This window comes from Diceros bicornis, chromosome 12 (assembly GCF_020826845.1).
Source record: "Diceros bicornis minor isolate mBicDic1 chromosome 12, mDicBic1.mat.cur, whole genome shotgun sequence".
In the NCBI taxonomy this organism is placed as follows: domain Eukaryota; kingdom Metazoa; phylum Chordata; class Mammalia; order Perissodactyla; family Rhinocerotidae; genus Diceros; species Diceros bicornis.
Window position 1 is genome coordinate 25,038,606 of NC_080751.1, and position 9,929 is coordinate 25,048,534.

The 9,929-nt window shown below is 49.1% G+C and overlaps 1 pseudogene; it reads left to right on the plus strand.

Annotated features, from left to right (window-relative positions):
* The first annotated feature begins 8,560 nt into the window (after positions 1 to 8,560).
* Positions 8,561 to 9,596, plus strand: LOC131411669 (OTU domain-containing protein 6A-like; annotated as a pseudogene).
* The last annotated feature ends 333 nt before the right edge of the window (positions 9,597 to 9,929 follow it).

Below are 9,929 nucleotides of genomic sequence, written 5' to 3' on the forward strand. Positions count from 1 at the left end.
ACGTGGAGATGCTGGGAGTGTGTACCTGGAGAGGGCATAGAAGCTCCGCATCCTTTGCCTATACCTTGCCCTATGTGTCTCTTCCATCTGGCTGTTCCTGAGTTATATATAATGAGTAACCTGGTAAGTAAACTGTTGTCCTGAGTTCTGTGAGCCACTCTAGCAAATTAATCTAACCCGAGGACAGGGTCTTGGGAACCTCTGATTTACAGCCAGCCAGTCAGTCAGAAACACAGGTGACAATGTGGACTTATCAGTGGCATCTAAAGTGGAGTGCAGTCTTCTAGGACTTAACCCTTAACCTGTGGGATCTGACGCTATCTCCAGGTAGATAGTGTCAGAATGGAGTTGAGTTGTAGGACACCCAGCTAGTCTTGGAGACCTGCTTGGTGATGTGGAAAGAAAACACACATTGGACCACCCAAAGCTCCCTAGCATGTAGGAAGCTCTCTTAAGGAGTAACTTAAGGAATCTCAGTTTCCTTATCTTTAAGCCTGCCCTTTCTACTTCAAAAGGTTTTAGCTAAGGTTTAATCCATAGCATGCTTTTCTATATTCTCACAACTGTTTTTATTCTATTGGGAGTAAACGGGGTGGGAGGATTCAGGGAAGCTTAAGATATGGCCTTTAGAACACAGTCCAGTAATCATGGATGATGTTTATAAGGAAAGAAGCACGCAAGACAGCCTATGATGGCCAATGTCAGAGTGTAGAGGAAGTGAGAGATCCTCTGAATCCCTCCAGGTTGTCCCTATCCCTTCTGTAGGTGTGGAACTGAGAGGCCTTTAGACTAGAGAAAACGTAAAACTCCAGTCGCCTACACCTGGAATTCACTGTTGATTCTTCTCCACCCCAAACTAATCCATCAGCACGTCCTGTTGGTGCCTCCAAAATACCTAGAATTCAACTATTTTTCACTCCCACCTCTATACCACATCTGTCACTTGGATTGTTCTAGTACCCTCCTAACTCGTCTCCCTGCTTCTACACTTATGGAATGGTCCATTCTTCAGAGTGATTTTTGTTCACGGAGATACCACATCGTTCACATCCTCAAAACCCTCCAGTAGCCTGCCCTCACTCAAAATGAAATCCTGACACCTGAACAGGATCTGTAAGGCCTTTTGTGATCTGGCAGTTGCCTCCTAGACCAGCATCTCTCCACCTTGCTCATTCCTCTGCAGCTAAACTGTCTTCCCTTTCCGTTCTTAAAGCATGTGAAGTTCGTTTCTACCTCAGGGACTCGGCACCTCTGTTCCCCCTTCCTGGGGCCCTCTCCCTCAAGTTCTTCATGTGGCTTTCTCCCTCATTTCAACCAGGTTTCTGCTCAAATATCACCTCAGAGAAATCTTCTCTAACCACAGTCAAAAATAGCCCCCTTTTCATCACTGTCTTATGTTTTTCTTTCCAGAACTTAGAACTACTAGATATTTTTACGTTTACTCAATGGATCATCACCTCCACTACAACATAAGCTGCATGGAAGAGCATCCTTTGATTTTGTTCATTGCCGTAGTCCCAGGGCTTAGAATTGAAGAGTGCCTAGCAAATGGCAGCTGCTGAATAAATGTTGGCTGAGTACGTGAATAAGAGTCTGTCAAGTATTTGACACTGTGTCACTTGGATAGGACATAAGGTCAGTAATCATAATACCATAAGACCAGGTATGAGGGGGGAGCTACCGGGAGAGGTTTCAACCCAACATAAGTTACATAAATCCCAGACCAAACATGTCCCTTGTCTCTGATGATAATAACCAGAGTCCACATAGCAGACATGGACGCAGTGGCTTTGAAATTGAGTGAGCATCAGAACCACATGGAAGACGTATAAAAGAGATTACTGGGCCCTCCCTCCAGAGCTTGATTCAGTAGGTCTGCGGTGGGGCCTGAGTATTTGCATGTCTAACAAGTTTCCAGGTGATGCTGATGATTCTGATCTGGGTACCTCACTTTGAGAACCACTGGTGTTGGTTGGACCACATAATCACCTTGGTTCATTTCTCCCCAGGAAGTCCGGGTGAGACATATTTGAGGAAAGCCAACCTGCCTGCACCTCCTTATACCACATGGATACTAATAACTGATCTTTGCTCATAATGTGTCATCCTCACTTTCAACATCTTCACTAACCTTCACTGAAGGGCCCCCTTATCCTCTTAGCTAAATTCTTCCAAACTCATCTCACTTCCTCTGTGGCGCTTTCCATGACTACGCTGGCCCACAATGCCCTCCCCCTCTTCCCACCTGTGGAACTGCTCTCATGGTTTAGACACTAGATCATCTTTCTAATCACTAATTTTCCTAGTCACTCTACATGCTTGTCTCACTTCATCTCAGACCACAAGCAGAAGGGCGGTCCAAGTTGTGACCATCCCCTAGGAGGGCTCAGAATCATGGCTGGAACAAGATTCCACACAGCCTGCTGCTGTGTGCCCCTACCACTTGGAGATGATACCCAGCCTCTGGCACTCACTGCTCCCTGCGCAGCCCTCAGGGATATCTAAGGAGCCTCAGGACGTGACTTCATTCTGGGTCGTTAACAGCCCAGATGCAGCTAGAGACAGAAGAAGGAAATGACAGTAGAAAATTCATTATTCACCCCCAAAGCTTCTAAATCTGGGCCTGCCAGAAATACACCACCCAGAAACACACCAAGAGCAGACTTCTCCTTTGTCCTTTCTCCTAGGGCCAACACAACAGATGTCGAAGGCAGAGCATGTACCAGAAGCCAAGCAGATGGGGTTCAACCCCCGATGGAGACACCAGGTGGCCAACCAGGTGTTACTGTGGTGGTTCTCAGCACTGGCTGCACATTAGAATCACCTGGGAAGCTTGTAAACATCCAGATACCCAGGCCCCACCCCAAACCAATTAAGTCAGAATCTCTGGGTGTGGGACCCAGGCCTTGGTATTTTTAAGGTTCCCCAGGTAATTCCCATGTTCAGCCAAAATTTAGAAAAGCTGTTGCATTCTCTCCTAACTCAGAAATGTCAGTGTAGACATGGCAGTGTTCTCCATCTTGCTTGGATCATTCATGTGGGCCCTTAACAATGGTCCTGGTGCTTCGCTGTCCCATGTTGCTCAGCTCTGAGAAATGACTCTACACAGGGACAAGGAACACTTAAGAGAGCAAATACCAGGCCAACAGGCTTCTGCCTTGGAGACATCTCGTGTACCCTTCTCTCTCACAGGAACCCGCTCACAGGGAACCAGCTAGCATCAGTCATTTGCGCCTTTGCATGGTTTCAGTCTTTATGTCATCTCTCTCAACATAATCCCTGGGCCTCTGACTGGAACGTTGATGGCTCATTGCCACACTTTTCCTAAGTTGAAGAACTCCAGGCATGGCAAAGCCCTGGAGGAGATATGGGGGCATGAACGGGGTGGAGAACACAGAGGAATTCTGGAGCCCTGAAACTATACCATCTAAGTGAATCTTGTCAGCTCAGGCTCTGCCACCCTGAAAGCATTGGCACTCCTCCGAGTTATGTCCTTGGTCAAGTCGCTCCTCCATCCTCATTTCTCTCAGGGTCATCTCTGTGGCATACAGCACTTCTACCACCATCCATGCCCCTATGCTCTCAAATCCTTACCTCCACCCTGAGATCCCTGAGCACCATGGCTGAGTGTCAGGCTGGCTGCTGAATGCTCAGTTTCCACCTGGACACCTAGAGCCCCCTCCTCACATGTCTGCTCCTTCTTCCATAGTTCGACCAACAGTACCTCCATCCAACCTGGCACCCAGACCTAATGCCAGGAGCCATCCTGGCCTCCTGGGTCTCTCTCCCTCACTTTCCACAGCTGTTCTACCTTGGATGACACCTGCTGTATACACCCCTCACCTCTCCATCCACTCCACCATTGCCTTGGTTACAGCCCTAGAACCCTCACTTACTTGTGATAATATTGTATGTTCCACGTGACTTTAGGGGGCCCTTGTGGGCAGTTTTTCTGCATAGAAAAGATTATTCAAAAATAACTTTGGAGGGCTGGCCCAGTGGCATAGTGGTTAAGTTCACGCACTCTGCTTCAGCCCCCTGGGGTTCGCAGGTTCAGACCCCAGGCACGGACCTACACATCGCTCGTCAAGCCACACTGTGGCAGCATCCTACATACAAAATAGAGGAAGATTGGCACAGATGTTAGTTTAGTGTCAATCTTCCTCAAGCGAAAAAGAGGAACATTGGCAACAGATGTTAGCTCAGGGCCAATCTTCCTTCTCCCTCCCAAAAATAAATAACTTTGGTCTTTAAAAATCAATATAACTGGGGCCAGCCCAGTGGCGTAGCAGTTAAGTTCGCACATTCCACTTTGGTGGCCCAGGGTTTCCCGGTTCAGATCCTGGGTGAGGAACGCTCATCAAGCCTTGCTGAGGTGGTGTCCCATAGAAGAGCTACAACTCTACAACTGTGATACACAACTATGTGCTGGGGCTTTGGGGAGAAAAAAGAAAAAAAAGGGAAGATTGGCAACAGATGTTAGTGGAGGGCCAATCTTCCTCAAAAAAAAAAAATCTATAACTTTTCAGCATTATTGAATTCAAAAACCTTCTTTTAACTTTTTTTTAACATAAAGCATTTAATACAAAGAATTATTGGGCCGGCCCCGTGGCTTAGCAGTTAAGTGCACGCACTCCGCTGCTGGCGGCCTGGGTTCGGATCCCGGGCGCACACCAACACACCGCTTCTCCAGCCCGGCTGAGGCTGCGTCCCACATACAGCAACTAGAAGGATGTGCAGCTATGACATACAACTATCTACTGGGGCTTTGGGGGAAAAAATAAATAAATAAATAAAATTATTAAAAAAAAACACAAAGAATTCTTAACTAGGCACAAATTTGCTGACTGTACCACCAATAATTATCATTCTGAGATACTCTATTGGGGGACATTTTCAGCAAGTGGAGCTTTTAAAGGCTAAGGGCTGAGCACTTCAGGTGTCATTTATACAGTCAAGCATCACTTAACAATGGGGATACGTTCTGAGAAATGCATCGTTAGGGGATCTTGTCATTGTTTGAACGTCATAGAGTGTACTTACACTAACCTAGATGGTATAGCCTACTATACACCTAGGCTATGTGGTACTAATCTTATGGGACCACTGTCGTATATGTGGTCCATTGTTGACCAAAACATCATTATGTGGCACATGACTGTATATAAATTCCATCTTAACCATTTTTAAGCGGCACATTGTTCATTCAGTGGCATTAAGTATGCTCATCATGTTATGCAACCATCACCACTATCCATCCACAGAACTCTGTTCATCTTGCAAAACCGAAACTCTGTATCCGTTAAACAGCAATTCTCCATTCCCCATCCCCCTCAGCCCCTGGCAACCATCCTTCTACTTTCTGTCTCTATGAGTTTGATTACTCCAGGTACCTGGCACAAGTGGAATCACCTGAAGCCTGCTGGACCCATCTTAGGCTTTTGCCCTTGACATTTCCTTTGCCTGCAATGCCCTCTCCTGACTTTCAGATTCCCACTCTTCCTTTAAGATCCACTGTAAGGGGCCGGCCCAGTGGCATAGCAGTTAAGCGCCCACTCTCCACTGCGGGGCCCGGGCCTTGCAGGTTCGGATCCCGGGTGCACACCTATGTACTGCTTGTTACGCCATGCTGTGGCGGCATCCCATATAAAGTAGAGGAAAATGGGCATGGATGTTAGCCCAAGGCCAATCTTCCTCAGCAAAAAGAGGAGGATTGGCAACAGATGTTAGCTCAGGGCTAATCTTCTCACAAAAATAAATAAATAAATAAAAAATAAAAATAAAAGCAGATGACAATTAGTTTTAAAAAAAAAAAAAAAGATCCAGTGTGTTTCCTCCTCTGAAGTGTTCTTTGACTACTAAAATCAAGTTCATACCCCTTGCCCCCCACTTGGCATTCCCTACTGACCTAGCAAATTCTTCAGTTTGCACACATCTGCAATTATTTACTTACATAGCCAGAGCTCTGAGAGGCCAGGGACCCTGTGTCTTTTGTTCATCACCGATGCCTCAGCACCATGCAGAGCCAGGCTCATTAACTGAACCATTCCCCCATCTCTCCCTCAGCTCCATCGGTCAAAGACAAACAGATGTCCTGGGCCCCCCTACCACCCAGGACCTCTCTACTGCCCTGGGTTCAAAGCCTTTGTTTTTCATTTCATTAGGTTGGAAAAGAACAGTTTAGCCGCTTCCCTGGTAATTCCTACCACACGCCCCAATGGCCTAGACAGCTTCATCCCCAACAAGTGTGACGGTGACCCAAGTGTGGCCACTGGCCAAGATCTTTGTCCCACAGGGGAAGTGCAGACAGGTGCCCATGATCAACAGATCCTGCCAAAGATGCCCAGCACTAATGGCCTCTCCCCAGCCCGGCCAAGCTGGAGAGTGTGCAAAATGCCTGAGTGAGGCCTACAGCAGCTCTGGTCTGCCCACACCGGCTAGCACCAGGGTGGCCTGTGGGTAGACTTTTCCTCTTGCAATTGTTGCTGGCTTCTGTTGCTACTGCTATCTCGGTCATGACGGAGCCCTGAGGACTGCTGGTGTCAGGCTAGGGCTGAGCCATTTCATGTGTCTACAGCAAGCATCAGCTCCTTCCTCCAGCTTTCTGTGTGGAAAACACAGCCATCTCCATGAAACTCACCATTGTACAGAGGGGGCAGGTTTCAGAGTACCAGTTCTGGAGTCTGCCTAACCTTTCTCTCTGAGGGAACAGTCCTTGCCAGAACTTCAAGCCTCAATGAAGACTTATTTCTACTCAGGCCCAGTGTTGAAAGCTCAGGAGACAGGACTTAATTTAATGTCCAGCTAAGAGAAATGCTTGGAGGCTGACAGCATTTCAGGTCAGATGTCCAATGTTTGCCAAAAGAGTGGCCAAAGATAGTCTGCCTCAGAATTGCTGGGTGGAGAGGGGCATGCTTGCTAACATGCAGATTCCTGGGCCCCACCCCAGATCTTCTAGTTCTGAACCTCTGGGGAATGGGGTCCAGAAATCTGCCTAATTAACATGCCCCCACCCCCTATCTCCAGGTAATTTTTGCGCTCACTAAAGTTTGCAAAGCATTACCTGCCTAATCAGTAGCAATAAAATCAACAAGCTTCATTTTCCTAAAGCAGGAAGAGAAAACTCATTTCTGTACCAGGGTCCAGATTTCAGCAAGGTAAAAGAGTCAAAATCATTAAACTACCTCCATGTGAGCACCATGGTTGTATATTTATCTCCAGAAACCCTGTGCAGGGTGCATATGCGTGGGTGGTGGTCTTTGCACTTGAAGGAGGTTATAGTGGAAGATGCAAAGGAGACAAGAGGAGGAGGATGGGGAAGACAGGGGGTCTCCAATGGACTGCTGCACAAAGGCAAACTGAAAGCCCACGATCCCTCAGCCTGCACAGTCACAGCAAAGATGAAGACTGAGGAGGGGCCTCACTGAAATAGAAAATCACACGCCACAGCAGGGCTGGATCTCAAAAACATAATACAGAGTGAAAAGAAAGCATCACAGAAGACTAACACAGTAGATCCCATTTATATGGATTTTTCAAAACTAGCAAAAGCAAATATACTGTATAGGAATGCATACCTAGGTGGTAACACTGTGAAGGAAACAAAGAAATGCACTGAAATTCAAGACGGCGGTCCCCTGGGCTGCCTCTGGGAGACGGACAAGGAGATCTTTTGGAGAGAGGGGACCACAGGGGACCTCAAAGGTACCAATAAGTTTCTATTTCTTAAGCAGGTGGTGGGTACTCAGGCATGGTTACATGTACACAATACACATCATTTTGCATGTATGATATACTGAAGTTTTTAAACATATATATGAAATAATGAGAAGCATGAATAAAATAAATATAACTTGTTCTTCAAATTCTGAAATACTGAAAAGGAGGAACCTTCTGGAATTTGTGGCAGGTATGGCTTAAGCAAATAAAAGCAAGTTCCATTTACCAAGGGGATTGTGAAAGTTCAGTACTTGTTACTGACTGATCTCACCTCCAGGACAGAGATAGGCAGGTGAAGTCTTGGAGACCTAACTGGGAGAGGAAGTGCAGTGTCTCACTCCCAGAGCTGCAGGGCACGGGCTGAGAGCCACGTAGCAGAGGCGGAGTCCAGTAGGGTGTGTGGGCCCATGCCAGGGTCAGCCAATCCAAAAGGGGCAAAATGGGAAGGGAGATCTAAGACCGGGAGCCAAGCAAGTGAGGCGAAGAGGGAAGGGGTGATCCGAAGGGGTCAGCCTATGGAATTCTCTGAGCTGGATTTGGGCTCTGTTTGGGACCAAGGGGGGTCTGGTCTGTGGCAAAGTGCTGGAAGCGGACCTGACATGAAGTGGACATCAGCCCCAGAGATGACACCAGCAGACAGAGCCCCCAGATGGCCAACAGCAGCACCCCTAGGGCAGAGCCTGAGGTGACCCCATTAGCCACACGCCCTCAGGGACACAAGGAGCCCTAGAAGGAAACTGTCCACCCTCTGGCTCAATGTAGAAATCCCTTCTCCATCCTGTCACACAAGTCCCCAAGCTCTGTTTGAGTATTCCAGTGGCTCAGGACCTCTGGAGGGATCCTGTCCCATTGTAAAAAGTTATGCCTTACAGAATGCAGCAGCTAGGGGAGGCTGAGGACCTGTAGCCGGATCGTGGTTTGAGCTGTTAGTTTCAACCGCAGCCGGTACTTGAGCTGCCGCCAAACTTAGCTTCTCTCCTGCCGTTAAACATCATGGCAGATTCGCAGAGTGAGCGTCAGCGGATGGTACGACGCCACCACTGGGAAAAGAAAGAGCTGCAGGCCGCGTCCAGGGCGTGAAGAACTAAGTGCCCAAGAATGACTGGAACAGAAGAAAGCAGTTGCTCCTAGACGTGGTCCGCCTCGAGGCCGAGATGAAGCAGAAGCACCAGCAGGAGCTGGAGAAGTTCCAAGAGAGTTTTCCTGATGACAGCAACCTCTATTCTGTCACTGAAGATCTTGCCAAGATGAATCTCGAGAACCAGCCTTCCCGTCTCTCAAGGGCACAAAGAAGGCGCAAAAGAAGGGCGGCCGCGGAGAGAGAGCGCGCCTGGAGAGGACCGCAGCGGCCGAGAGGGAGCATCTGGCCCGCTTTCGCCACGACGAGGAAGAGCAGCTCGCCGCCATCTTGGAGGCCAAGAACCTAGAGATGAAAGATATGCCGGCCAACGGCCACTGCCTCAACCGCGCCATCCAAGACCAGCTGGGGTTCTCGGTGACTGGGGAGAGCCTGCGGCGCCGCAGCGCCGAGTACCTGAGGAAGCACCTCGAGGACTTCCTGCCCTTCTTCAGAGACTCCGAAACCGGCGACGCCTACAGCGGCGACGACTGCATGAGTTACTGCGACGACACGTGCACAGCGCGGCCTGGGAGGCCAGCTCGCGCTGAGGGCCCTGTCGACGTTCTGCAGACCCCCATCGAGGTGATCCAGGCTGATTCTCCCGTCCTCGTCATCGGGGAGGAGGACACCCAGAAGCCGCTCACCCTCGTCTACCGGCGCTACTCCTGCAGCCGCGAGGAGCGCTGCCACTCGGTGAAGCCGGTGGAGGCTGGCGCTGTCGGGAGCGCCGCCCCGTGTCGCCCCTGGGCCTGATGGCGCCGAGGCCGCCATTGCGGTGGCGTCGCTGCTGCCGCTGGAGCTAAAGCGCCGCCGCCACGTCTCCTCAGTAGGCTCCATTTTTTTTCCTTTGGTTTTCTCTGTTTATTTCTTTTTCTTTTAAGCTTCAGTACATGGTTGTGTATCCTGGTTGTTAATTTTAGTTCTCTATGTGAGCCGCCGCCAGAGTACCGCAACTGACAGACGGGTGGTATGGTTCCACGCCAGGGAAACGAACCGCGCCGCGGTCTTAACCACTAGACCACCAGGGCTGGCTCTCTCTGTTTTCTCTGTCTTCATTCTACTCGAAATTCACCCGCCTCTCTGCTTGCCC